The sequence below is a fragment of the Hippopotamus amphibius genome, chromosome 7 (assembly GCF_030028045.1).
Source record: "Hippopotamus amphibius kiboko isolate mHipAmp2 chromosome 7, mHipAmp2.hap2, whole genome shotgun sequence".
In the NCBI taxonomy this organism is placed as follows: domain Eukaryota; kingdom Metazoa; phylum Chordata; class Mammalia; order Artiodactyla; family Hippopotamidae; genus Hippopotamus; species Hippopotamus amphibius.
In genome coordinates this window covers 12562445-12587136 of record NC_080192.1, presented here as the reverse complement: position 1 = coordinate 12587136, position 24692 = coordinate 12562445, and the positions used below count along the sequence as shown (strand labels likewise).

The following is a 24692-nucleotide window of genomic DNA, read 5'->3' as shown; positions in this document are numbered from 1 at the left end:
GAGGGGATTTCACTTTAAGAAGGCTGCTCAGAGTAAGCCTCTCCAGAGTGATGTCTGAGTCCCGTTGTCTCCACACACCATCCAAATGTTTGTGCAAATCTAGTATTTACACCTCCAAACTACCCCTGCCTACCTCTTGCATCAGAAAACACCACGGAATTCCTTGGCCAGTGTATCAGTGTGCTGGGGCTGCCATAACAGAGTTCCACAGACTGAGGGCTTAAACAGCAGACGTGTATTATCTCATAATCCTGGGGCATGGGGGTGATGGTGCCAACAGGTTGTTGGTCCTAAGGCCTCTCTCCTTGGTTTGCAGATGGCTATCCTCTCCCTGTGTCTTCACATGGTCTTCCCTCTGTGTTTATCTGTGTCCTAACCTCTTCTTACACCAGACATACTGGATGAGGGCCCACCCTAGTGACCTCATTTTTTTTTAATTTATTTATTTATTGGCTGCACTGGGTCTTTGTTGCTGCACACGGGCTTTCTCTAGTTGCAGCAGGTGGGGGCTACACTTTGTTGCCGTGTGCGGGCTTTTCTTTGCGGTAGCTTCTCTTGTTGCAGAGCATGGGCTTTTAGGCATGCGGGCTTCAGCAGTTGTGACACACAGGCTCAGTAGTTATCGCTCACGGACTTAGTTGCTCTGTGGCATGTGGGATCTTCCCGAGCCAGGGTTCAAGCCCTTGTCCCCTGCATTGGCAGGTGGATTCTTAACCACTGCGCCACCAGGGAAGTCCCTAGTGACCTCATTTTACCTTAATTACCTCTTTAAATACCCTATCTCCAAATAAAGTCACATTCTGAGGTCTTAGGTGTTAGGACTTCAACAGATAAAGTTGAGGGAGACACAGTTCAGTTCGTAATGGTCAGATATACAGAGTCCCTCTGGGCCCTCTGGCCATCCTCCTAGGGCACACCTGCTCTGCTCTGAACCCTGTCCCAGAACAGTATCACCCCTGACCCACACCGGCTCTGCAGAGGGGTGACCACGTGTAACACCCACCTCCACCCTCCTGTCCCCTCGCCTGGTAGGGATTTAAGGGTGGTTTGATCCATCCTTGGGCCAACCTGGCCTTTGGGAGCCCAGGAAGGACCAGCCACTGTGGCCAGGAGCAGAATAGAGCAGGAAGGAGGTGGAGGCAAGAAGGCCACTGGCACCCAGAGCCTGGACTAGGGGTTGTCCTGGTCCCACTGCCATCTCCGATGTTTTACAGCAGATCCAAGGCAGCGAGCTGGCAGGGTTCACTTCTGCCACCCTGGGCAAAAGGACCAGGCTGGGGGAGCAGCCTTACATGGCCCCCTCTTCCCCATTTGTGTCTGTCTCATGGTTCTTGTGGCCTCTCTCTGCCCCTGCCCTAGGCCAGCGTGTACCCCTCTTCCCCCCCAACAGTTCAGGCCGGCTTCATGCTGAGTCACGGCTGGCTGGGCCACTGTGGTATCACAGACAGGGAAACAGCGTCCCAGGGAAGGGAGGGGGCCTGCCTAGGCAGGTGTGCCACCTCCCTGCCCAGGAAGAGGCAGCCCCCAGCCCACCCTAAGAGCTCAGGGAGGCCAGTGCGGAGGCCTTATTTGTCAGGCCAGAGGCTGTGGGGGCCCAAGCTCTGGCGGAGAGTCAGCAGACACAGCTTCTGGCCCGCACTGCCACTGATTTGCAATTTCACTTGAGACAAACCCTGGCCTCCCTGGGCCTCAGTTTCCCCAACTATTAACCAAGGAGATTGATTAAATGATCCTGAGGCTTCCTCCCACGCTGCTCTTCTGCTCCCTCAACCCCCAAATTCCACAATCCTCCTTGTGGGGAAAAAAAAAATGTGAGTCTAGAAATCCTAATAACAGGGACTTCCCTGGTGATGCAGTGGTTAAGAATCCGCCTACCAATGCAGGGACACGGGTTCGAGCCCTGGTCCAGGACGATCCCACATGCCGGGAGCAATTAAGCCCGTGCGCCACAACTACTGAGCCCATGTGCTGCAGCTACAGAAACCTGTGCGCCTAGAGCCTGTGCTCTGCAGCAAGAGAAGCCACCACACGCCACAACTAGTGAGAGCCCGTGTGCAGCAACAAAGACCCAACACAGCCAAAAATAAAACAAGTTAAAAAAACAAAAAAGCAGAGGAGGAAACACGGGGCCCCAGGATTCTTCTCCCACTCCAGGACCCCCAGGAGTGGGGAAATGCGTGCCAGCCAGGTCAGCAGAAAGGTATGGGAGGCCCTGGGCCACCTCCTCACTAGTAGGCAGGCTGCCCACTGGGGAGCTGGCAGCCTCAAGGGCAGAAAGGAAGTGAAACCCAAGCTGGGAACATCCTTGCACTCACCCCCAGCCCAGCCCTGGGATAGTCCCTGAGAAGGGGAAGCGGATGGTCCAGGAAGAGGGCAAGCAGGATGCCTGTGCTCCTGCCCTTGGGCTACACTGGGAGCAGCGACCCAGAATCTCCGTTTCACGGGGGAGAGAAGTGAGGCTCAGAAAGGTCAGCTGCTCAATCCAAGGTCACATAGCTGGGAAGTGGACTGGCCTCACTGAGTCCTAGTGGGGGTCAGATGAGTTGCATTTTATTCTGATACTGGGGCTGCGCCTAGGGCTGCTTGGAGCTAGAAAATTCACCAGGTGTGCACGTCAGTGCATCATGTGTGCGTGCTTGCACAGGTGAACGTGTGTGTGGCCTGGTGGGCTGGACATGCCACTTAGTCTGCAGGAGCTTCCCGGTCACCTGCAGGAAGGGGGCTGCCAGAGCGAGACAGAGTAGGGTCCCTTCTCAGGCCCAGAGTGATACAGAGACTTGGCCAAAGGTACACAGCAAATCTGTGGCTGAATCAGGACTAGAATGCAGGTCTCCCACAGAACCTGCCCACCAGGAAGTGGAGAAGGGAAGGCAGCTGGGAGTCCCTCTGTGGAAACACCTCCTGGCCCCCTCCACGCACCCCTGGCTCCCACAGAATGTTAAACCTCGGAGACCAACTGGTCCACAGGTTATAAACCTTCTCTCACCAAGGACCTCCTCTATCAGGATTTCCCCAGGACCTGAATTTGCAAGTATCTTGTTGGTCTTGGTTTTTTGTCTACAAAACACTTTGCAATGCTTTGAGGAGTTAATACTTTACCTTTATGTGTCGTCTCTCGTAATCAGTCCGCAGTTTCTTATTCCAGCCAGAAGTGCCCCAGCAGCAGCCTGTTTTTCCAGCCCCACTGGGCCAACCCACTGTTTGGAGCAGGCCCACCACCCAAAGGGGCAGGAGGTGAGGACAGCTGTGCTCACCGTCGGCCAGGGCCTCCACCAGGCTCCCACAGGCCACGGCCCTCACCTTCACCACACGTGGCCATGTTTGACCCCTGGCTTCTGCACCAGTCCCTCTCTTGTGGACACCGTCTGCCCCGCACCTCCCACCTCAACTCTGTTACCGAGCCTAAGCTCGTACTGCTTGCCGCACAGCAGGCCAATACATCGAGAGATGAGTTGTTGGGATGAGGAATAGTGGCTTTATTCAGAAAGCCAGCAGACCAAGAAGATGGTGACTAGTGTCCCAAAGAACCATCTTACCCAAGTTAGAATTCGTGCTTCTTTTATACTAAAAGGGAAGGGGATATGGTGGGTGGTTGCAAACTTCTTGGTGCCTGAATCCTTTTGTTCTTGCAGCTTGCAGGGCTGGTCAAGGTGTTCCTATAAACCTCCAAGACAAATATTATTATCTGTTCTGCAACTTTTTATCTCTATGCGAATGGGAGTGTGTTAGACGTGTAAAGGTCAGAGCCTTGAGAATGGGCTATCCCCTGTATTTCAGGCTAGAGGTAATATTTTTTTAGTGATTAACTTACAGCAAAAGCAATAAAATACACAGGTTAAAGGAGACAGAATCAATATGGAGTCAGATTTGTTCTTCCTTATGACATCTGCAAACCCAGGCTCTCAAACTGTTTGAGTGCCCTTCCCCCCGCTCCCCCGGGCACTTGGGAATCTTGGCTTTGCCTCTTCTCCTCTCTCCCTCACCCCTCCCCAGTTCTCTCCCACCAGGATCTCAACCCATTGCCCACCCACTGAGGGTCAAGAGCAGACACTGCTGAGCCTTCTCAGATGCTGCCACAGTGCTTGAGGACCAGGCAGGGGTGGTTAGACACTTCCAGATGAGAACGCCCAATGCCTTCCAGCCCCTCCTCCATCTCTTGGTGTCTCTTTCCCCCCATCCGTGCACCACCGGTCCCTCCACCATCCCACTGTTTGGTTCACCCAACACAAATGCCAATACAGCCTCCTTCCTTCCATCGCCTGTCTATCCAGACAGCACAGACACCTGCCACATGGGGACATTGAGGGCCACCGGTGAGACCACAAAAGCAGGGACATCACACAGCAAGGACCACGGCAGCACCAGCTGACAGAGATGAGGCCCCTTCTGTGTTTCTCATCCCCACCATAGCCCACCGAAGAAGAAAGGGACCCAAAGGACGGAGGGAAGAGGGGTGAAGGAGTAGGCCACCCCACCCCCTCCAAGTCCCTCCAGTAAGGCCCTGGGCACTGAGGGGCAGATAGGAGGTGGGAGTTAAGTGAGATTTACCGTTGTACTTTTTCATGCTTGGAAGTAACAAGAAAGTTAGCAAAACTGCCAGAGGTGTCAAAAAGACTGCAAATGGGAGACAGGGGTCGGAGAAAAGGAACAGGAGTCAACGTCAGGTTTGTGAACTGTGACTTGGGATCTGCAAGCTTGGAGGGAGGCCTAGGGAGAGCAGAATTGCTCTGTGCATCAGAGGGAGAGGAATCCTACAGGGCCAATGCCTCCTGGGAGAGGGCAGGGGAGCCAAGAGACCAGAGAAGGAAAAAAGGAGAGAGGAGCCGGGGTGACCAGGCAAAGGGTTGGGGGAGGATCGGAGATGAACTCCTGTGTCGGGGGAGAGGAGGGAGCAGCGTATCCCCAAAAGGTCTGGGAGAACAGACCTATCTGAGATGCCCTGTAAAGTGTCTTCTGTCTGGGACCTGATGTCACCCCTCTCTGTGACCGCAAGATCTTTATGTTCCGCTCGCAGCTATTTGTCAAGAGGAGGGTTTATGGAAATGGAGAAAGGGTGAAGTTTCACGTCTGAGTCAGCACAGTGCTGAGCAGAAATTGCTCAGGAAGAAGCGAGAAGAGCAGGGGACGTGGTGAAAACAATACCCAGGGATCTCGAAACTTTGGAGGATTTTGGACGTTTACTGGACATGAATTTAGAGGATTAAAACATCAGCTCTGCCTTCTCCCCCAGTGACTTCCTCACACGCAGCCAGAATAAATTTCAAAAGGCAAATCTGACCGTGTTTTATAACACTTGCACCCCCAAACCCCAACATACACCAAACACCCTTCGCTTGCTCTCGGGTTAAAGGCCCACTTCCTGGTCTGGCCCACAAGGCCTCTGGGGTCTGGGCCCCGCCACACTCTCCAGATTCAGTAGATACACAGGCTGGCTTTCTCACCACAGAAGTTTCACACCCTACTGACTGCAGGGCCTTTGTACATGCTGTTCTCTCTAGAAATGCCCCACCCCTCTCCAGACCTCTAGTTAACTCACTCACCCTCAAGGGCTCAGCTCAGACGAGCCACTCCTGAACTCCTGACAAGTCATCCACTCATCTTGGAATTTACCGCCACGATTACAGTGGCAAAGAGGAATGGAATCACCACGAGATGGTTCAGAGTCCGTACCTTAGAACAACAATGATTCATGTCCTGGCACTGGGCACACCCTCCCTGAGTACGTTTCCATTTGAAGCCCAAACAAAGTGGAGGTCTGTCATCCAAGGGGGCAAGGGGATAGCTGTTGAGTAGACAACCAACAGTGTCTGCACCCTCTTGCAGGGGTGGAGGGGGCTATCACGTATTCTGGAAGGTGATGGAATGGGCAGAAGCATGAATGAACTCGCCAGGTCTCGAGGCCAGACTGAGACTGGCCGATGAGACTGTGGGCTGTGTGATGTAAAACGGAGGCGCATTATTGGACAGCTTTTTTTTAAATACAGGTAAACTGCAAGTCAAATCACGTCCCCTGGGACACACAAAAAGCCCACACAGCAAAACCTGCCACCACCGTCAGCAGCAAGTAAGGCTTTTTGTCTCATCCTCAGACAGAATCCTGGTAAAGACCAGTACAGAGTCATAGACGAGCGCTCTTCAGTTAACCCCTGTATCTGACACCCAGTCTTTTCTTGCTCACCTACAGTGATGGGACACCCACCACCTCCCGCAGAAGCCCATTGCACCTGGCCAGCCCCCCGACACTGACCCATCCCTTAAGCCATAAAATCTAATTGGCATATTGTTTAACGGGAAAAGAGTTTCAGTTTGGGATGATGAAAGGTTCTGGAGAAGGATGGTGGTGACAGTTACCCCAGAATGTGAATGTACTTAATGCCACTGAAAGGTACACGTAAAAATCGTTAAAATGGTAAATTTTATGTTATGTGTTTTTAACACAACTTTTAAAAAGCACATTGCCTCTGGGCTTCACAACTTATAGGCTTGTGTGGCTTTGAGTGCTTTTATTTTTTTAATTCATTTTTATTGGAGTATAGTTGCTTTACAATGTTGTGTTAATTTCTACTGTACAGCAAAGTGAATCAGCTATACGTGTACACATATCCCCTGTTTTTTGGATTTCCTTCCCATTTAGGTCACCACAGGGCATTGAACAGAGTTCCCTGTGCTATACAGTAGGTTCTCATTAGTTATCTGTTTTATACAGTGTCAATAGTGTATATATGTCAATCGCAATCTCTCAATTCATCCCACCCCGTCCTTTCCCTCTTGATATCCATACTATTTATTCTCTACATCTGTGTCTCTCTATTTCTGCTTTGCAAATAAGATCATCTATACCATTTTTTGAAGTACTTTTAAAGTACCCATTTGAAGGTTACTCTAAAAAAAAATCTGGGGACTTCCAGGTGGTCCAGAGGCTAAGACTCTGTGCTCCCAATGCAGGGGGCCCAGGTTCCATTCCTGGTCAGAGAACTAGATCCCACATGCCACAACTAAGACCCAGCTCAGCCAAATAAATAAATAAATAATTTTTTTTTTTTAAATCTAATTGACAGTTAAGGCAAAATCTTAGTGCACCCCACCCTCTTTGATCCTGATTTGTTTTCATTCAGCCTTGTCCCGCCAGCTCAGAAATCTGGGCTCAGTATTTCCAGCTTCAAGTCCTGCCTCTGCCCCTGCAGGGACTTCAGTCATTGTGACCCTCCCCTGCTATGAGCCGACTATGTGCTAGGCTCTGAGGCTGCGTCAAGGAGTAAGTCAGAGCCCTTGTCCTCCCAGACACACAGGGAACAATTTTTTTTTTCTGTTTTTGGTAAAAACCTACATTGCTCCATTCTCCGTGAAACCTGCCAGGCTGGCCCACAATGATTCATCCCTGAAGACCTCACCTGTGTGGAATGACGACACTGGCACAGGATGGTCCTGGTCCCCAAGCGCTCAGCACACGGAATGTTTATGGGGTGCAACCTGTGGTCTTCTGGGGGTGTCAGGTGACACAGGACAGCGTGGGGATGTGCAGAAGGACAGGGGCAGGATGTGCTATCTCTGAAATCTCATCCCAGATCAACCCCACCTGACCCCCCAGGAATCACCAATCAGAGAACTGGATAGATGACAGGAGAGGATGGAAGACCCTGCTAACCCAGAGGGCTCACACTGGCAGCTCATGGGCCATGTCAAGTCTTGTAGGGGATTTTTTTTTCAATCGAATTTATTGTCAATGCCCCCCCCCAAAAAAAAAGTGAACCTTCTCATTTCTCTTTTAAAGATAAATAAATAAAAGAGGATGTCTCTCATGGACTTATGGACTTCCCTGAAGGTCTAGTGGTTAAGACTCCATGCTTCCAGTGCAGGGGGTGTGGGTTCAATACCTGGCTGGAGACCTAAGATCCCACATACCACATGATGTGGCCAAATAAATAAATGAATAAATTTTAAAAATTAGAAATAAAGAGGATGTCTCTCATGGCAAGAGCTGGCTGGAGCTGAGTTCCAACTGGTCCCTTTGGATGGGGCCCATGGGCCCCTGTAGTTCCCACCCCTTAGCTTCCCTTACTCACTTTTTGTTGCCAGGCCCCTAGAGGCCTCCGAGTTCAGGATCTCTGATCTAATCCAACATCTCTATCACGCAGAGGAGTTTGATGATGCCCAGAGGGCAAGTGGCTTTCCCAGTAAGTAACTCATCTGGGACCAGAAAGATCTAGAATCTTGCAGGGGGGCACCCAGTGCCCACCCCAATCCTCCAAAGAACCTCCCAGTGGCTCTGCTGATGAGCAGCAAGGTGGGCTTGCCTGTGTGGGAGGAGAGCAGGCGGGTCTTAGGGAAACCTCAGGAGACGGCCAGTCAGGCACTCCATCCCACCAAAGACGTGCCCCTCTCCAGGGGACACAAACAAATGAGACACGGTCCTCACCCCTGGCCACAATCCCTGTCTCCCCTGGTCTCCCCTGACTCCATCTCTCCTCACCAGCTCTGGAAGCCCTGGTTCTTCATCTGTAAAGTAGGGGATCCTTGTGGCAGGCAGAATTGAGGTCTCCTCCCCCATGTGCGTAGGAAACAGCAGGTGTGCAAGTTGAAAGGTGCTTGGGGAGGACCGTGGGGAGGAGTGGGTTGACAAGGACATAGAGAGGAAGAGAGACAAGGCAGCCACCATGAGAAGAGGGACCTGGGAAGAGAGCAGTGATGGTTATGGGGGCACCAGTCAGGATGGGCCCGGTGATGCTGAGGTAAGAAACAATCCCTCCTCTCAGCCACTCCACTCTTTTATTCATTCTGTTCCCAATTTTATTGAGATATAATTGACATAGAAGTTTGTATTATTTTAAGGTGTACAATGGGATGATTTGATATATGTCTATATCGTAAAATGGTGACCACGATAAGTTTAGTGAACATCCATCACCTGACAGAGTGACAAAGTTTTTTTCCTAGTAATAAGATATTTTAAGATGTACTCTCTTCACCGCCTTCAAATGTACAATATTGTTAGCTATAGTCACCATTGTGTACATGACATCCCAGAAAAGGGTTCTTTCTTGCACACACCCATGTCCATGGAAGGCTGGCAGAAAGGGGCACTTAGGGACCCAGGCATTTGGAGAAGGCACCATCATGAATGTTGCCTATCCCAGACAAAGGAAAAGAGTTCTGGAGGCTCTCACACTGGCCAAGGGATGTTCCAGCCTGTGACGTGACACGGAGTCCTTCCACCCTTGAGTCACTGAGCAGGACTCATCACACAGCCTCCCCCAGGAGAGTCAGGAAGTGCGGTCCCATCATCTACCCAGGAGGCATGGAGAGTGGCCCTCCACTGAGAGGCTCTGGGAGAAGATCATCATTCCAGGCACAGAGCAGCAACCTCCTCAGATGTCATTCACATGGTCCACAGTGTGGACTGTGCCCCAGTGTCCCCAAGTCCTGAGTCCTGTTCCCCCGAAGAATCCTGTGACACTCCCGCTTCACGCCATGCCTTTCTTCCTGTGCAGGGCTCACTCAAGTTCAAGCTGTTCCCCACCTCTACTTCCCTCCTGCTCACTCCCTTCAGGGAGAGGAGAAGAAGGCAGGGGGCAGGACCAGGACACATTTCTCCATCATAATTATAAAAACGTATCCACATGCAGCTAGCGATTATCATACTAAGTGAAGTAAGTCATAAAGAGAAAGACAAATACCATATGACATCACTTATATGTGGAATCTAAAATATGACATCAATGAAACTACCTGTGAAACAGAAACAGAATCACCAACATAGAGAGCAGACTGGTGGTTGGCAAGGGGGGAGTGGGTTGGGGGAGGAATGGAGTGGGAGGTTGGGGTTAGCAGATGTAAGCTTTTATATGTAGGATGGATAAACAACCAGGTCCTACTGTATAGCACAGAGAACTGTATTTAATATCCTATGATAAACCATAATGGAAAAGAATATTTTAAAAAAGAATGTGTATATATCTATAATCTATATCTGAATCACTTTGCTGTACAGCAGAAATTAACACAGCATTGTAAATCAACTATACTTCAATTTAAAAAAAAATTAAAACTGGAAAAAAAAAATAAAGAAGAGCTTAGAAGAACAAGGTGATTGAGAAAAAAAATAGTTGACCAATCGTGGGAAAGCTTCTTTTTAAAAGTCTTTTTTTTTTAATGTCACTTTTTATTAAAAGAAAAGATCAATTAGGGCTTCCTAGATGGCACAGTGGTTGAGAATCCACCTGTCATTGCAGGGAACACGGGTTCGATCCCTGCTCCAGGAAGATCCCACATGCCGCGGAGCAACTAAGCCTGTGCGCCACAACTATTGAGCCTGCGCTTTAGAGCCCGTGAGCCACAACTATTGAGCCCATGTGCTGCAACTACTGAAGCCCATGCGCCTAGAGCCCGCGCTCCGCAACAAGAAAAGCCACGGCAATGAGGAGCCCGTGCACCACAACCAAGAGTAGCCCCCACTCACCGCAACTAAAAAGAAAGCCCGTGCACAGCAAAAAAGACCCAACACAGCCAATTAAATAAATAAATAAATAAATTTATTTTAAAAAACAATTTAAAAAATTTTTAATAATCCAAAGAAATCACTATTTTTCATTGAGCAATTACAACAAGCCGAGCACAGTGCTAAATATTTGGCATGGATAATTTCATTTCACACGAGCTAGGAGGTGGATACTATTATTATCCCCATATTACGGGTAAGAAAAACCCAGGCCCAGAGACATTAAAAGACTTGACCAGGTCACATGGCCTATTACTAACGCGATTCAAATCCAGGTCTAGATGTATTTAACCACCAGGCTTTATAAGGAAGGAATAGCATCATTTATATTAATAAATCCCGTTTCCTTTTGTTTAATGAGTGTCTCCCAGTTGACACACAGGCACTTTTCCTGAAAGTCCTACATAATCAGTCGTAGGCCTAATAAAGGCAAATTAAAAATCTGGTAATAGGGATTTCCCTGGTGGCACAGTGGTTGGGAGTCCGCCTGCCAATGCAGGGGACGTGGGTTCGAGGTCCGGGAGGATCCCACATGCCTCGAAGCAACTAGGCCTGTGTGCCACAACTACTGAAGCCTGTGCACCTAAAGCCCGTGCTCCACAACGAGAGAAGCCACGGTAATGAGAAGCCCCCGCAACTAGAGAAAGCCCTCGCGCAGCGACGAAGACCCAACACAGCCAAATAAATAAATAAATAAATTTATATTAAAAAAAACCTGGTAATAAAATGCATCTAAACTCTGCCACGAACTAGCTGGGTCTTAGTTTCTTTATTTACCTTATGAGGAGGTTTAACATGACCACAGAGTATTCTTGCCGAAAATGTTTAGGCAGAATCTAATCAGGAGAAGAAAGACAAATCTAGAACATGGGACATTTTCAAGGCAATTGACCAAACTCTTCAAAACAATTCTTCATGAGTTAATGTCACAAAAGACACTAAAAAGACATGACAACCAAAAGGAAGGTGTGAAACTTGACCGGTTATGGGGGAAGAAGGTGTCTTTTAAAGAGCTGTCATGGGGCTCCCTGGGGAAATGGAATGTGGACCTATGCTGGAGGACATCACGGAATCAGTGATCAGTTTCTTTAATGTGATGATGATAGCATGACCCCTTGCTCTCAGAGGTGAAGGGTCATGATGTCAGCAATTTACTTTCAAACAGTGCTGGAAAAAAAATAGAAGCATACCTCTTTTTATTGCGATTGCAGGCTGCATTTTTTTTCAAATTGAAGGTTTGTGGCAAAGCTGTGTTGTCAGATGATGGTTAGCATTTTTTAGCAAGAAAGTATTTTTATATTTTATTTTTTTATTGAAGTATAGTTGATTTACAATGTTATGCTAATTTCTGCTGTACAGCAAAGTGATTCAGGTGTCTATGTAGATAGATGATAGATAGGTAGATATATTCTACATAATACATTCTATATATACAGATATATATACAGATGTATGTATATATATACATTCTTTTTTAAAATATTCTTTTCCATTATGGTTTATCATGGGATATTAAATACAGTTCTCTGTGCTATACAGTAGGACCTTGTTGTTTACCCATTTTATATACACAATAGCTTACATCTGCTAACCCCAACCACCCACTCCATTCCTCCCCAATCCCCTTCCCCCTTGGTAATCACCAGTCTGTTCTCTATGTTTGTAATTCTGTTTCTGTTTCATAGATAGGTTCATTTGTATCATATTTTAGATTCCACATATAAGTGATATTACATGGTATTTGTGTTTCTCTGTCTGATTTACTCCACTTAATATGATAAGAAAACTATTTTCAAATTAAGGTATATACATTGTTTTTTATAGACATAATGCATACTTAGATTACAGTATAGTACAAGTACAAGGGTGAGTCAAAAATTATCCACACTCTGCTGTAGAATTTATAGAAGTTTTAATATAACTGGAGTGTGGCTATTGATATGCACTAGGAAAACCAAGAAGTTCATGTGACTATTGCAATCCTTGCTTATGGCGGTGGTCTGAATCCTAGCCTGCAAACATCTCCAAGGTCTGCCTGTAAAAGAGAAAAGGAGGGACAGAAATAGAAGTAGCAAAGTGTCACCAGAGTGTGACCTCAGGGAAGGCTGTGCTGGTGCTCACTGTGTTGTTCTGTTCAGCTTTTTGGAAGATCTGAAATGCTTTCACAATAAAAAGCAAGAAAGGCAGAAGAGGAGAGGAAGGCAGAGTTGGATAAGTCTGATCTCTCAGGGTCCCTCCAAGGTTTTAGAGTTGGGGACCCCATGTTAGTTTGCTAGGGATGCCAGGACCAAGTGCCACAGGCTGGGTGGCAACACACATTCATTCTCCTAGCTCTGAAGGCTGGAGGTGCAAGGGTCAGCAGGGCTGGTTTCCTCTGAGGCCTCTCTCCTTGGCTCCAGACCACCCTTCCCCTGTGCCTGTGCTCCGGGGCTCTGCATATCTCTCCTCTTCCTAGAAGGACACCAGTCATGTTGAAGTAGGACCACCCTAAGGCCCTGGTGTTAATTTCATCTCCAAACACAGGCATAATCTGAGGTACTGGGGGTTAGGACTTCAACATATGAATTCTGGGGGGACACAATTCTGACTATAACATTCCCTAAGTGCTACTGAGTCCAAGCTTGTACTGCTCACCACACAACAGGCCAATGAAGCAAGAGGCAAGTTGCTGGGGCAAGGAATAGTGACTTTATTCAGAAAGCTAGCAGACTGAGAAGATGGTGGACTAGTGTCCCAAAGAACCGTCTTACCTGAGTTAGAATTCAGGCTTCTTCTCTTCTAAAGTGGTGAGGGCCAGTGCTTGGTTGTTGCAAACTTCTTTGTTCTTGCAGCTGTCCAGGTAGGTCAGGTCATGAGGTTCCTGCAACCCTCCAACAAGACAGATGTTACTCTCTGTTCTGCAACTTTTGTCTCTATATGAATGCAAAAGTGTTATACCTTTAAAGGTCAGAGCCCTGAGAATGGGCTATCTTGTATATTTCAGGCTATAGGCAATATTCTTAACTTGTAGCATAAGCAATAGATTATAGAGGTTAGGACTTACTAGGTGGTGCAGTGGTTAGGAACCCGCCTGCCAATGCAGGGGACAGGGGTTCAAGCCCTGGTCCAGGAAGATCCCACATGCCTTGGAGCAACTAAGCCCATGCGCCACAACTATTGAGCCTTCACTCTAGAGCCTGTGAGCCACAACTATTGAGCCCATGTGCCGCAACTACTGAAGCCCGCGTGCCTAGAGCCCATGCTCTGCAATAAGAGAAGCCACCATAAGAAGCCCGTGCACCACAATGAAGAGTAGCTCCCACTCACCGCAACTAGAGAAAGCCCTTGCGCAGCAGCAAAGACCCAACGCAGCCAAGAAAGAAATAAATTTATTAAAAAAAAAATACAAAAGTTAAAGAAACAGAACCAATGTGGAGGCAGGTTTATTCTTCCCTGTTACATAAGGCTACCTGGAACTTCACCCTAAACTCCACAGGGGCACAGATCATCCTTTTCAGCCAATTCCGCTTCCCCTTCTGGCAGAGGGGGAGGCTGAGCTCTGGGCAGGAGGAGGGAGGGAGGAGAGGTCCTCCTCCCCCTTCAACACACCACCAAGATCCTCCTCCATTCCTTGCCACCTCCCCACCCCGACTCCATCCCCACACAACACCTGCACACACAGCACATACACACCCTTACACATACACACACCCAGCTGCTCAGCCAACTGCCTGGGGCAAAGCCACCCCTACTGGGGGTTAGGGCTGCCACGTGGCCTGTGAGAAGGCTCCTCTGCAGCCTGGGTACAGCATCACAGGCCTCTTCCTACAGCCTCTTCCTTCCTTAAGGGAAAGCAAACCCCTCTCCCTCTGCCCCAATAATAAAAGTCATATTTACTATAGAAAATGTGGGAAATATTCAAAGTTTAAAATTAAAATCAATAACTTACTTTTACCTATAATTAGGTGAAACACTCCAGAAGCCTTAAAAATATGTTTATGCTTTGACCCCGTATTTCTGCTCTTGGGTTTCTATGGAAACCCATAGTCAAAAATGCAGGAAACACTTTTTTAAAAAAACTTTTTAACATTGAAATACAGTTGATGTACAATGTTGTGTTAATTTCAGGTATACAGCAAAGTGATTCAGTTCTACATATATACTAGTGTGTGTATATTCTTTCTGAGGTTCTTTTCCACTATAGATTATTACAAGATATTGAATACAGTTCCCTGTGCTAGACAGTAGTTTATCCATTTTATATAAGGAAACACTTTTTGTCCAAAGGTGTTCATTTTGTTGTTATTCACAATGATGTATAACGCCGTGTGTGCCTCCCTGGTGCCCCAACTTCTTGAATTATGTGGAAACACCCTGTTTTTTAATTTTCAAATGCAAAGCCCCCAGCCCCCACCGCACACCCCCCAAGGCACCCCCTGTTGGGGGAGCTCACAGTCCCGCAGGCCATCCCCCTTTGCCCCATTTCCTGCTTCTGAAACCTCCATCTCTTCTCAGGGAACCCATTTCTCATTCCTGCAAAGACCGCGGCCTGAGCCTTTTGTGAACCACAGATTCCGACTGAGGGTCTGGGGTGGTGGAGGAGAATTACAGGGCGCACAGCACAAGCAGCGCCTTAAAGCTGAATATTTGCCACCTCTGTCCACAAGCCCAGTGGCCATTCACCACTTTCTCACCTTAAAGCTCAGTTTAGCAGCAGGGCTGTATTCTGACTTCCATAGGCTGATTTTCCAGCTTTGGCTGAAGGATCCTGTCTCAGAAGCCCCCCCTCTTCACCCTTTCTCCTTCTGTTTCATCTTTTCCTTTCAGACCTTGTCAGGACGGGTGTGAGACAGCAAAGTGTGTTCAAAAATCAAAAAGGCACATCTCTGACATGACTTAGGCCCCTCCCCTAGTATGTGAAATCCACTTAGATTATTTTTGTTTGTTTTAAATACTCATCTTCCCTTTGTGATAGAAAAAAATGAAAAGAAAAGAAAAAAGAAAGCAACCCAAAGGTTTAACATAGGGGCTGGCCACTTAGGTATATTATATGTTGAATGAATGATTATGTCCGCTCAGTGGAGTTTTGTGCAGCCTTTGAAATGATGCTTACAAGGGGCTTGTGACAATTAGGGAAGATAGTTAAGTAAAGGTGGAGAAAAGGCACAAAATAGACATGATCACAACACATAGAATTTGCATAGAAAAAGGCTGTAAAGAAAGACATCTACTTCTTAAGCTGTGCTGTTTTACACATCATCGTACTGTATACTCATTCCTTTGTGAGTATGATACACTTTTTCATTTTTTCAATTAAAAAAAAAGCCAGCATGTTAATACTGATTGTCTGCAAGGGTGAGGTTATAGACTTCAGTGTTGCAAATAGCTATGCAGTACTTTCATAACTGGTGGATAAAAATATATTATTTTAAAAATGTAAACTTCAAAGATGATATTAGATGCATGGAATGTCATTAAGTGGAGGGAGCTTATCTTTGTCCATCAGTTGTTTTCTTTTTAACCCTAAATCCCACATTTTTATTATAAAGGTGAACCCTGATCTTCATGATGGACTTATCGGTAGCATTTCTGGTAGCGAGCATGGGCACCAAGACCTCCAAACCTCTTGGATTCGCAGAGACGGGGATCAGCTACCAGCAGGGTCAGGTCATACTGGATAAGGATGTCTTTGATCTCCTTGGAAGCTTCATTCATGTATTTCTGGTAACAGGCCACCAAGGCTTTGGAGATGGACTGGTGGATTGAGTAATTCTGGGCTACGTGACCACCACCCTTCACTTGGACGTGGATGTCCACAACAGCAAATCTCTCCTTGCCCAGAGGCAGAACAGATATGAGTAGCTTGTATTGCAGCGTGCTCGGTTTGATCATCTCCGGGGGCACCTGTTCACCTTGATGAGGTCGTTACCTCCTTTGCAGTGCACCACAGCTGTGGCCGTCTTCTTGCATCCGAAGACCTGCACCGACTGCAGAGGGCCCTTAGAAGGCATGGCTGCCAGCATAGACAAAAGCGCCTCACCGTACAGCACAGCAACTGGAAAAGGACTGTCCATCAGTCTTTTTTTTTTTAATAAATTTATTTATTTATTTATTAGCTGCATTGGGTCTTTGATGCTGCACACGAGCTTTCTCTAGGTGTGGCGAGTGGGGGTTCCTCTTCATTGTGGTGTGTAGGCTCCTCACTGCAGTGGCTTCTCTTGTGGAGCACGGGCTCTAGGCACGTGGGCTTCAGTAGTTGTGGCACATAGGCTCAATAGTTGTGGCTCATGAGCTTAGCTGCTGTGCGGCATGTGGGACCTTCCTGGAGCAGGGATTGAACCCCTGTCCCCTGCATTGGCAGGCAGATTCTTAACCACTGCGCCACCTAGAAGTACCTGTCCATCACTTTTAAGATGCGGGATCCAAGGCCCCAGAGAGACAACCAAGTGTTTACTGAATCAGGCAGAAGGAAACTGCTGATCACTCGGGGCTCCAGCAGTTCCCACGCTGCTGGAGGCAGAAAGTGGCACAGTCACTAGCTCCAGGTCATCGGTTAAGGTGCCCTGTGAATGTCTGCCATTCCAGAGCTTCTTTAAGCCTCCCAACAGCCCTGCACGGTTGGCGCTGGTGTTAACCGGCTGTTAGAGCTCAGAGAGGTGAGGAGGTAGGGAAGAGTCAGGCGTCAAGGCCGGCACGCTGTCCCCTTCCTGAGGGCCGCCTGGGCGCCAGCGCACTTGGCCAGGCTCCGCCTGCCCTGCTGAGCAATCCTTTCCCAGCACGTCCTGCTGAGTCACGGTCCCCTACGGCTTTTCGCTGGGTCACGGTCCCGAGGTCTGTTTTCGCTGAGTCACGCTGTCAGCTGTTCCCGGTTTAATCCCTCCGAGGCAAAGCCTCGGCTGCCGGGCGGGCGGAGGCGGCGACTCCCTGGATTCCGCATGTCCTTGCTGACGGCCGAGTCCAGCAAAACGAGCCCTCCTCCCCTCCTCTCTTCTCTCCTGCTGCTCCCCAGCTTACTATCCTCCCCACACCCCTGTTTTAGGGAACTAACATTTCTCAGCGGGCAGGCGCCCTGCTGGGGGCTTCACACTTCAGACTGCAGAGCCCAGTGAGGTGGGCGTGATGGTCCCCTTTAAGTGATGGGGAGCTAATCAAAGGCAGGGTCGTCTGGGAAGCAGCCGTTCCGGAGCATCCGCAAACGACTAAGTCATGAAACACAGAGGCTGCAGAGGGCTGAGAGGCAGGACGACTGAATGCAATGCAGCATCTGGGTTAGAGTCTGGACTGAGGGGAAAGGGCTGTAAAGGACCTTTGAGGGCAATTGGTGAAATTTGGATATAGGTTTTGTATAATGATTTGTATAAAAGTAAAATGTCCTGATGTTTATAATTGTACTGCAGGTTACAGGAGACAGTCTTCCAGATATAAGCTAAATGAGCCAGGAAAAAAAATTTTAAATAAATATATATTATATGGGGAATTCCCTGGAAGTCCAGTGCTTGACTCTGCATTCCCAATGCAGGGGACACGGGCTCTGTCCCTGGTGGAGGAACTAAAAATCTGCATACCAGGTAGTGCGACCAAATAAAATAAAAAAATTTTTCAATAAAAAATAAATATATATTGTATATCAAAGAGAGTACGTATATATATATAAAATTAAGAGAGAAGAATGATAAATGTGACCAAATGCTAACCTAACAACTGGTGAATCTAGATGAAGACATATAGGAATTCACTGTACTATACCTGCAACTTCTGCACATTTGGAATTATTTCAAAGATCACTTTTTGAGACAAAAATAAAGATAAGGAATCTGATATTCAAAACTCCCAACTGAGAGCAAGGTTTGTCAGATGGTACTCAGAACCAGCCAGAAACTTCTAGATAGGAAAAAGGCTCTGGGGGAATCTTGAAAGGGGAACTGAATGCTGCTCTCTGGCCAAACAACAGCTAACACTCATTACAGGCATCTTGGGCCAGGCCCAGCTCTGAGCTTGGTACAGATATTAAACTAATTTAATCCTCACCACATCCCCTTGAGCCGATGCTGTTATGACTCCTTGTTTTGTCAGACAAGGAAATAAAAGCTTAGTGGGGTTGAAGCGTACACATGAGGTAAGTCATGAATCCCAGATTTGACGGCAGTCCTTTTGCTTAGCGTTCATTGTTTTGACCAGTCTACACTACCTAGAAGTGCCGTGATCAGATTGAACCAGGTCCAACTTGGTCTTGGAGCCATAGTCAGGCTCCGTATTGGCCAAGCTCTCCAGACGTCTGAGCTCCCAAACACTGGACTGCTGCCTGGTCTGGCCATAGGTCTTCAGCCCCTGGACCTGTGCTAATGGAGGTGGGGCAGTGTTGGAGAAGGATGTTGGTCTTTCTACATCCCTCACTGCCTTAGGCCCAGCTCGTTGTAGAACCTGAGCATGTTTTAGAGCCAGACACACCTGGCCTCAAGTCCTAGGTGAGCTGTGTGGCCATCAGCAAGAAATATAACCCCGCTAAGCTTCATTCATTTCATACGTAGTCACTGACTGCCTTGTGCCAGGCTCTGGGAGTGACATGATCCTTGCTATCTTTAAGGAGCTCACAGTCAGGATGGGGGCAACAGGGACACAGGGACCTCAGTGGGGGGACCCCATAAGGCGAGGGGAAGAACTTCAGGAAAGAATGGGCTGAGTTGTTTTGTTTTACAGCTTTATTGAGATGTACGTAGAGATGACACAGTAAACTCTGCATATTTAAAGTAGGCAAATTGATGAATTTTGACATACATATACCATGAAACCATCTCCGCAATCAAGATAATAACTGTTCACCACTCCCAAAAGTTTCCTCATGGTCCTTCGTAATCCCCCGCTCCAACGAGATAACCACTGATCTGATTATATGAGTTGCATTTCCTGGAATTTTATATATTTCTATATACATTTCACATATAATTTTATATAAATGGAATTATACAATAAGTACTTTTTTTGCAGGGGTCTGGCTTCTTTTATTCAGAATAATCATTTTGAGACATTCATTTTTTAAATAAATTTATTTGTATATTTATTTATTCATTGGCTGCATTGGGTCTTCACGGGCTTTCTCTAGTTGCAGCGAGTGGGGGCTACTCTTCGTTGCGATGTGTGGGCTTCTCTTGTTGTGGAGCATGGGCTGTAGGCTCAGTAGTTGTGGTACGAGGGCTTAGCTGCTCCGTGGCATGTGGGATCTTCCTAAACTAGGGCTTGAACCCGTGTCCCCTGCATTGGCAGGCAGATTCTTAACCACTGCCACCAGGAAAATTCCTGAGACTCATTCATGTTGTGTGGATCAGTGGTTCATTATGTTTCATTGTTGAGTATCCAGTCTATGTTCATACCACAATTTGTTTATCCATTTACCTGTTGATCAGTTGTTTCCAGTTTGGGACTTTTGCAAATAAAGCCACTGTGATCATTTGTGTACAATGTGAACATATGCGTTCATTTCTTGTAGGTAAATATGTACCTAGGAGTGGAATCGCTGGGTTGTATGGTAGGTGTATGTTTAGCCTCTTAAGAAATTGCCAGACTGTTTTCCAAAGTGGCTGTACTGTAGGGGAAGAAAAAACCTTTTTCCTCTAGCCTCCTAGGTTCTCCATCTGGGGCCTGGAAATTAAGCTGATGAAAGATAAATTCAGGACTTCCCTGGGACACAGTGGTTAAGATTCCGAGCTCCCAATGCAGGGGGACCGGGTTCGATCCCTCGTCAGGGAACTAGATCCGCTATGCATGCCACAACTAAGAGTTCACATGCTGCAACTAAGGAGCCCACCAGCCACAACTAAGAAGCCCATGAGCCGCAACTAAGACCCAGTGCAACCAAATTAATTAATTAATTAATATTGTTAAAAAAGATAAATTAACAAGAGAGAAGCAGAGTGCATTAACATACACAGTGTACATCCACGTGGGAGAAATGCAGTGCTGAGGAACTCAAAAGAGTGGTTAGAACTGGGACTTTGTAGCATCTTAACAATAAATGTGTATCCAGGTGACAAGATAAAGGAAAAAGAGTTTAGGCTTTTGGGGGCAGCTAGCTGGGGGAGGGTAAATACATGGTAACTAACAGAAGAAAGGGTTACTTTGGCAAGGTTGGTTATGCCCAGTCCTCTGGGCTAAGAGTCTAGAGTTAACTAAGCCTGCTTTTAGGCAAATAAAGGGGAAAGCAGAGAGTGGTTTTCTGGCATTTGCTGTTTCTCAGTTGTCTTCAGCTCAAAACAACCCTGATGCCAAAGCGGCATATTTGGGGGTGGCACACCCTGGCCACCTGCAAGTACCATTTTATGTTCCCACCGGCAGTAAATGAGCATGCTCACTGCTCTGCATTCTCAACAGCAAGAAGAGTCGGCCTTTCATTTTAGCCATTAGAATAGGTGTGTAGTGGTATCTCATACCGTTTTTAAAAATCAGTTTATTAATTTAATTAATTAATTGGCTGTGTTGGGTCTTCGTTGCTGCGCACAGGCCTTCTCTAGTTGCGGCGAGTGGGGGGCTACTCTTCATTGTCATACCGGTTTTAATTTGCATTTCCCTAATGACCTATGAACTTGAATATCTTTTCATGTGTTTAGTTAGCATCCATGTATCTTCTCTGGTGAATTCGCTGTTCAAATTTTTTACCCATTTTTAAAAATTAACTTATTTGCTTTCTTACTGAATCATTGGTTCTTTACAAATTCTTACAGACAAGTCTTTTGTTGGATATATTTTTGCAAGTATTTTCTTCTAGTCTCTGACGCCTCTTTCTTTGATCACTGTGTCTTTTAAAGAGCAAAAGTTTTAAATTTTAATCAAGTCCCACGGGTTGGGTTTTTTTCTTTAATATTTTGTGCTTTTTTTTTTAATTGTATTTGAGAAACCTTTGCCAAATCTAAAGTCAGTAAGATCTTCTTTTATGATTTATTCTATATGTTTTATAGGTTTAGCTCTTTCATGGAGGTCTGTAATCTGTTTCTGGGCTGAGTCTTGAAAGGTGACTAGCCTAGCAAAGGGACAGGAGAGGATATTCTAGGCAAGAAGGAGCACCTAAGCCAAGGCCCAGAGGGATGGGAGCCTTGGTAGATCAGGGCGAGGTAGGTATTCCTGAGATTATGCCCGGATGTGAAGGAGCAAGAGGGGAGACGTGGCGGGGGCGCACTAAAGAGTTTGCACTTTACCCCAAGGGTGATGTGGAGCTGGCCACGCGTCTTGAGCAGAGGAGTGGTGCCAGGCACCTCAGTTGCTTGCCTTATCAGCAAAATCGGGGGCAGGAGGAGGAGTAGAGGAGATAAGGAAGAAAAAGGTGTTCCATCCCTCTTCTCCTCCATTTTTTTTGGGGGGGGGGCACCCAACCCCGCCAGCAAGGTCATGGTAAGCAACCTGTATTAAATGCTAACATTTCCTGGTGACTGTCTCACTGCTTTGGGAAGCTCTTTTTTTTTTCTTTCTCTCTCTCTCTCTTTTTTACTTTCTTTTTATTTTTATTAAGGTAATTTACAATGTTGAGTTAGTTTCAAGTGGATAGCAAAGTGATTCAGTTACACATGTATAGGGGAAGCTCTTGTATTAGGAATGTTCATCTTTTGTCTGTTACATGTGGAGCAAACGTATTTCTCCCATTCTGTCGGTGGGGTTTCAACCTTGTTTACGCGGTCTCTCGCAACACAGAAAGATTCAGTGTTTTGCAGTCCGCACTGAGGATGGTTTTCATGACCTGGGCTTGTCTGCCTGGCGGAAACGAAGGCGGTGTTCCATCTACCCTGCACATCACGGCTACGCTCCCCATCCCACCCCGCCCCCACCCTCGCTGGGCCAAGGTCTGTGTGGGGCATCGGTGGTGCTGTGCTGTCAGGACACCCTTGAGTGACCCTGTTTACCTAGGATGCCCCCTGCTTGAGAACACACAGGCGGGGGTCCACCGATTCTCCTGGAATACCGGTCCAGCTAGAGACCCCACCCCACCCCCACCCCCGCCGTGTTCCCCCAGCCTCAGCGGGGTCCTCGCCTATGCTTTTCACTTTCGAGCCTCAGGAGCCCCGGCCCCTCCCTGCAGCCCAAACCACTTCTGTTTTCCAGGCTGGTGGGCGGCGCCTTCGGAATGCTGAGTCTCGGTTTCCACGTTTGCCTCGTGCAGCTGCATTTCTGCTGTGTCACGGTTGGGAGGGGGTACTGGCGGAGACAGGAAAGGCAGATTTTGCTGAGTCACCAGCTGCTTCCTCACCCTCCCGCTGTGTGCTTGGTGAAAGGACAGCTTTCACAGCTGGCAGGAGGAAGTGAAACTTCTAGAAAAGGGTAGAAGCTTCCTATTTCACTCTAATTTTTTGCACAGCGTTTGCAGAGCCCTGTCCCATAAGTTTCAAAAGGGATTTGTCCAAGACTGAGCTGCTGAGCGACCCCCATCCCAGTCAACTGACCATTCGGTCTTCCCACTTGGCTGAACCACAATCTTTGGCGTTATCCTTGTCTGCTTCTCTTTCTCACATCCATTTCCCGTTCTTCTGACATTCTTGGTAGCACTGCTTTTAAAATATGAATGTCCTAGGCCACTTCTCTCCCTGTCCTTTCCAAGCCACCATCATCTCTCCCTGGATTTGTGCAGTAGGTAGTCTTCTGCTCATGTGTTGTGTCACCCATACCAACCAGTGATGGATCTCAAGAAACCCCAAGTGAGACCCCATCACTCCTCCCCTCCAAGCCCTGCAGTCTCCCTACTCACAAAGGATCCTAGCAATGGCTGGCAGGCCCTACAGTTTTCTGTCCCCATCTCTCCTGCTCCCATTTTCTGCCCTGTCCCCTCCAGCTCTCTGCTGCAGCCACACAGATCTCCACGCTGCTGCCTGTCCCTGCCAGGTCTGTCCCACCTGGGGCCTCGGCTGTGCCTTTTCCCTGGGGCCCCAAAACAATGCTCCCCCCCCCCACCTCCCAACTTGTATGTCCCACCCTGACCTGACTCTGCTTTAACATGACAGTCGCTGAGTTCTCCTGCCCTGTCTCTTCTGCCTGCAGCTAGGGGAAATTCTCTACTTTTAAAGGCTCCTGTCACTAGACTGGGCCCACTCAGGGACTCTGGGGTGATCTCCCTCCTTCAAGGTCTATAACCTTACTTACACTTGCAAAGCACAATGACCCTATTGGATGGTAATAGGACACCTTCAGAGGTTGCAGGGATTAGGCAAGGACATCTTTGTGGGGCCGTGATTCTGCCCACCACAGACAAGTGCCCGCCTCCTGGGTTGGGGAGCCTGAAATGGGACCATGCTTGGGAGAATGCTTGGCTCAGACCAGACCCCAGTGATGCTTCCGATTTCCACTCACATTTGCCTTTGGTGCGCCCGCTCCCTTTCTGGATCATTTCCCTGGGCCCTTTCTGGATCATTTCCCTGGGCCCAGACTTCATCAAGACCCTGAGCACCCATGTTCTGTCAAGGTGGGCTTCTAGTCTCTTCAGCTGTGTTCCCCCAGCATGCATACAAATCTGGCCTGGGTCAGCTGCTCAAGCATTTGACTCTGAAAGGAAATCCCAGAGAGAGGGTGGTGGGTTCTCTGATGGAATAAAATAACCTTTGTTGTTTTTGGTTGCACCTCGCAGCATGTGGAACTTCCCTAACCAGGGATGGAACCTGCCCCGTACAGTGGAAGCGAGGAGTATTAACCACTGGACCACGAGGGAAGTCCCTGGAATAAAGCTGTAATGGTGGGATGCCAGGCATCACGCTGGCAAGTGGCACAAAGGGTTTCTCCATCCATCCCTCTTCTGCTTCCCAAAGCTGTCGTGGCAAATATCATAAACATGGTGGTTTGAAAGAACACAGATTTCTTCTCTGGAGTTCTGAAGGTCAGACGTTCTGAAATGGGTGGGCAGGGCTGCCTTCCTTCTGGAGTTATAGGGGAAAATCCACTTCCTTGCCTTTTCTAGCTTTCGGAGGGTGCCTGCTTTCCTTGGCCTGTGGTCCCTAACTCCATCTTCAAAGTTAGCATCACAGTGTCTTCCAATCTCTCTGTATCCTGCTTCCCTTATCACATCACCTTCTGTAACCCTCCAGCCTCCCTCTTATAAGGACTTTTCTGATTACATTAGGCCCAAGAGGATAATCTAGGATAATCTCCCCCTCTCAGGATCCTTAACTTAATCCCATCTGCAAAATCCTTCCTGCCATGTAAAGTAACATGTTCAGAGATTCTGGGGATTAGGATGTGGGCATCCGGTGGG

At 47.8% G+C, this 24692-nt stretch overlaps 1 pseudogene; it reads right to left on the bottom strand.

Annotated features, from left to right (window-relative positions):
* Positions 1 to 16048: 16048 nt before the first annotated feature.
* LOC130857277 (40S ribosomal protein S16-like) lies at positions 16049 to 16533 on the bottom strand (annotated as a pseudogene).
* Positions 16534 to 24692: the final 8159 nt, after the last annotated feature.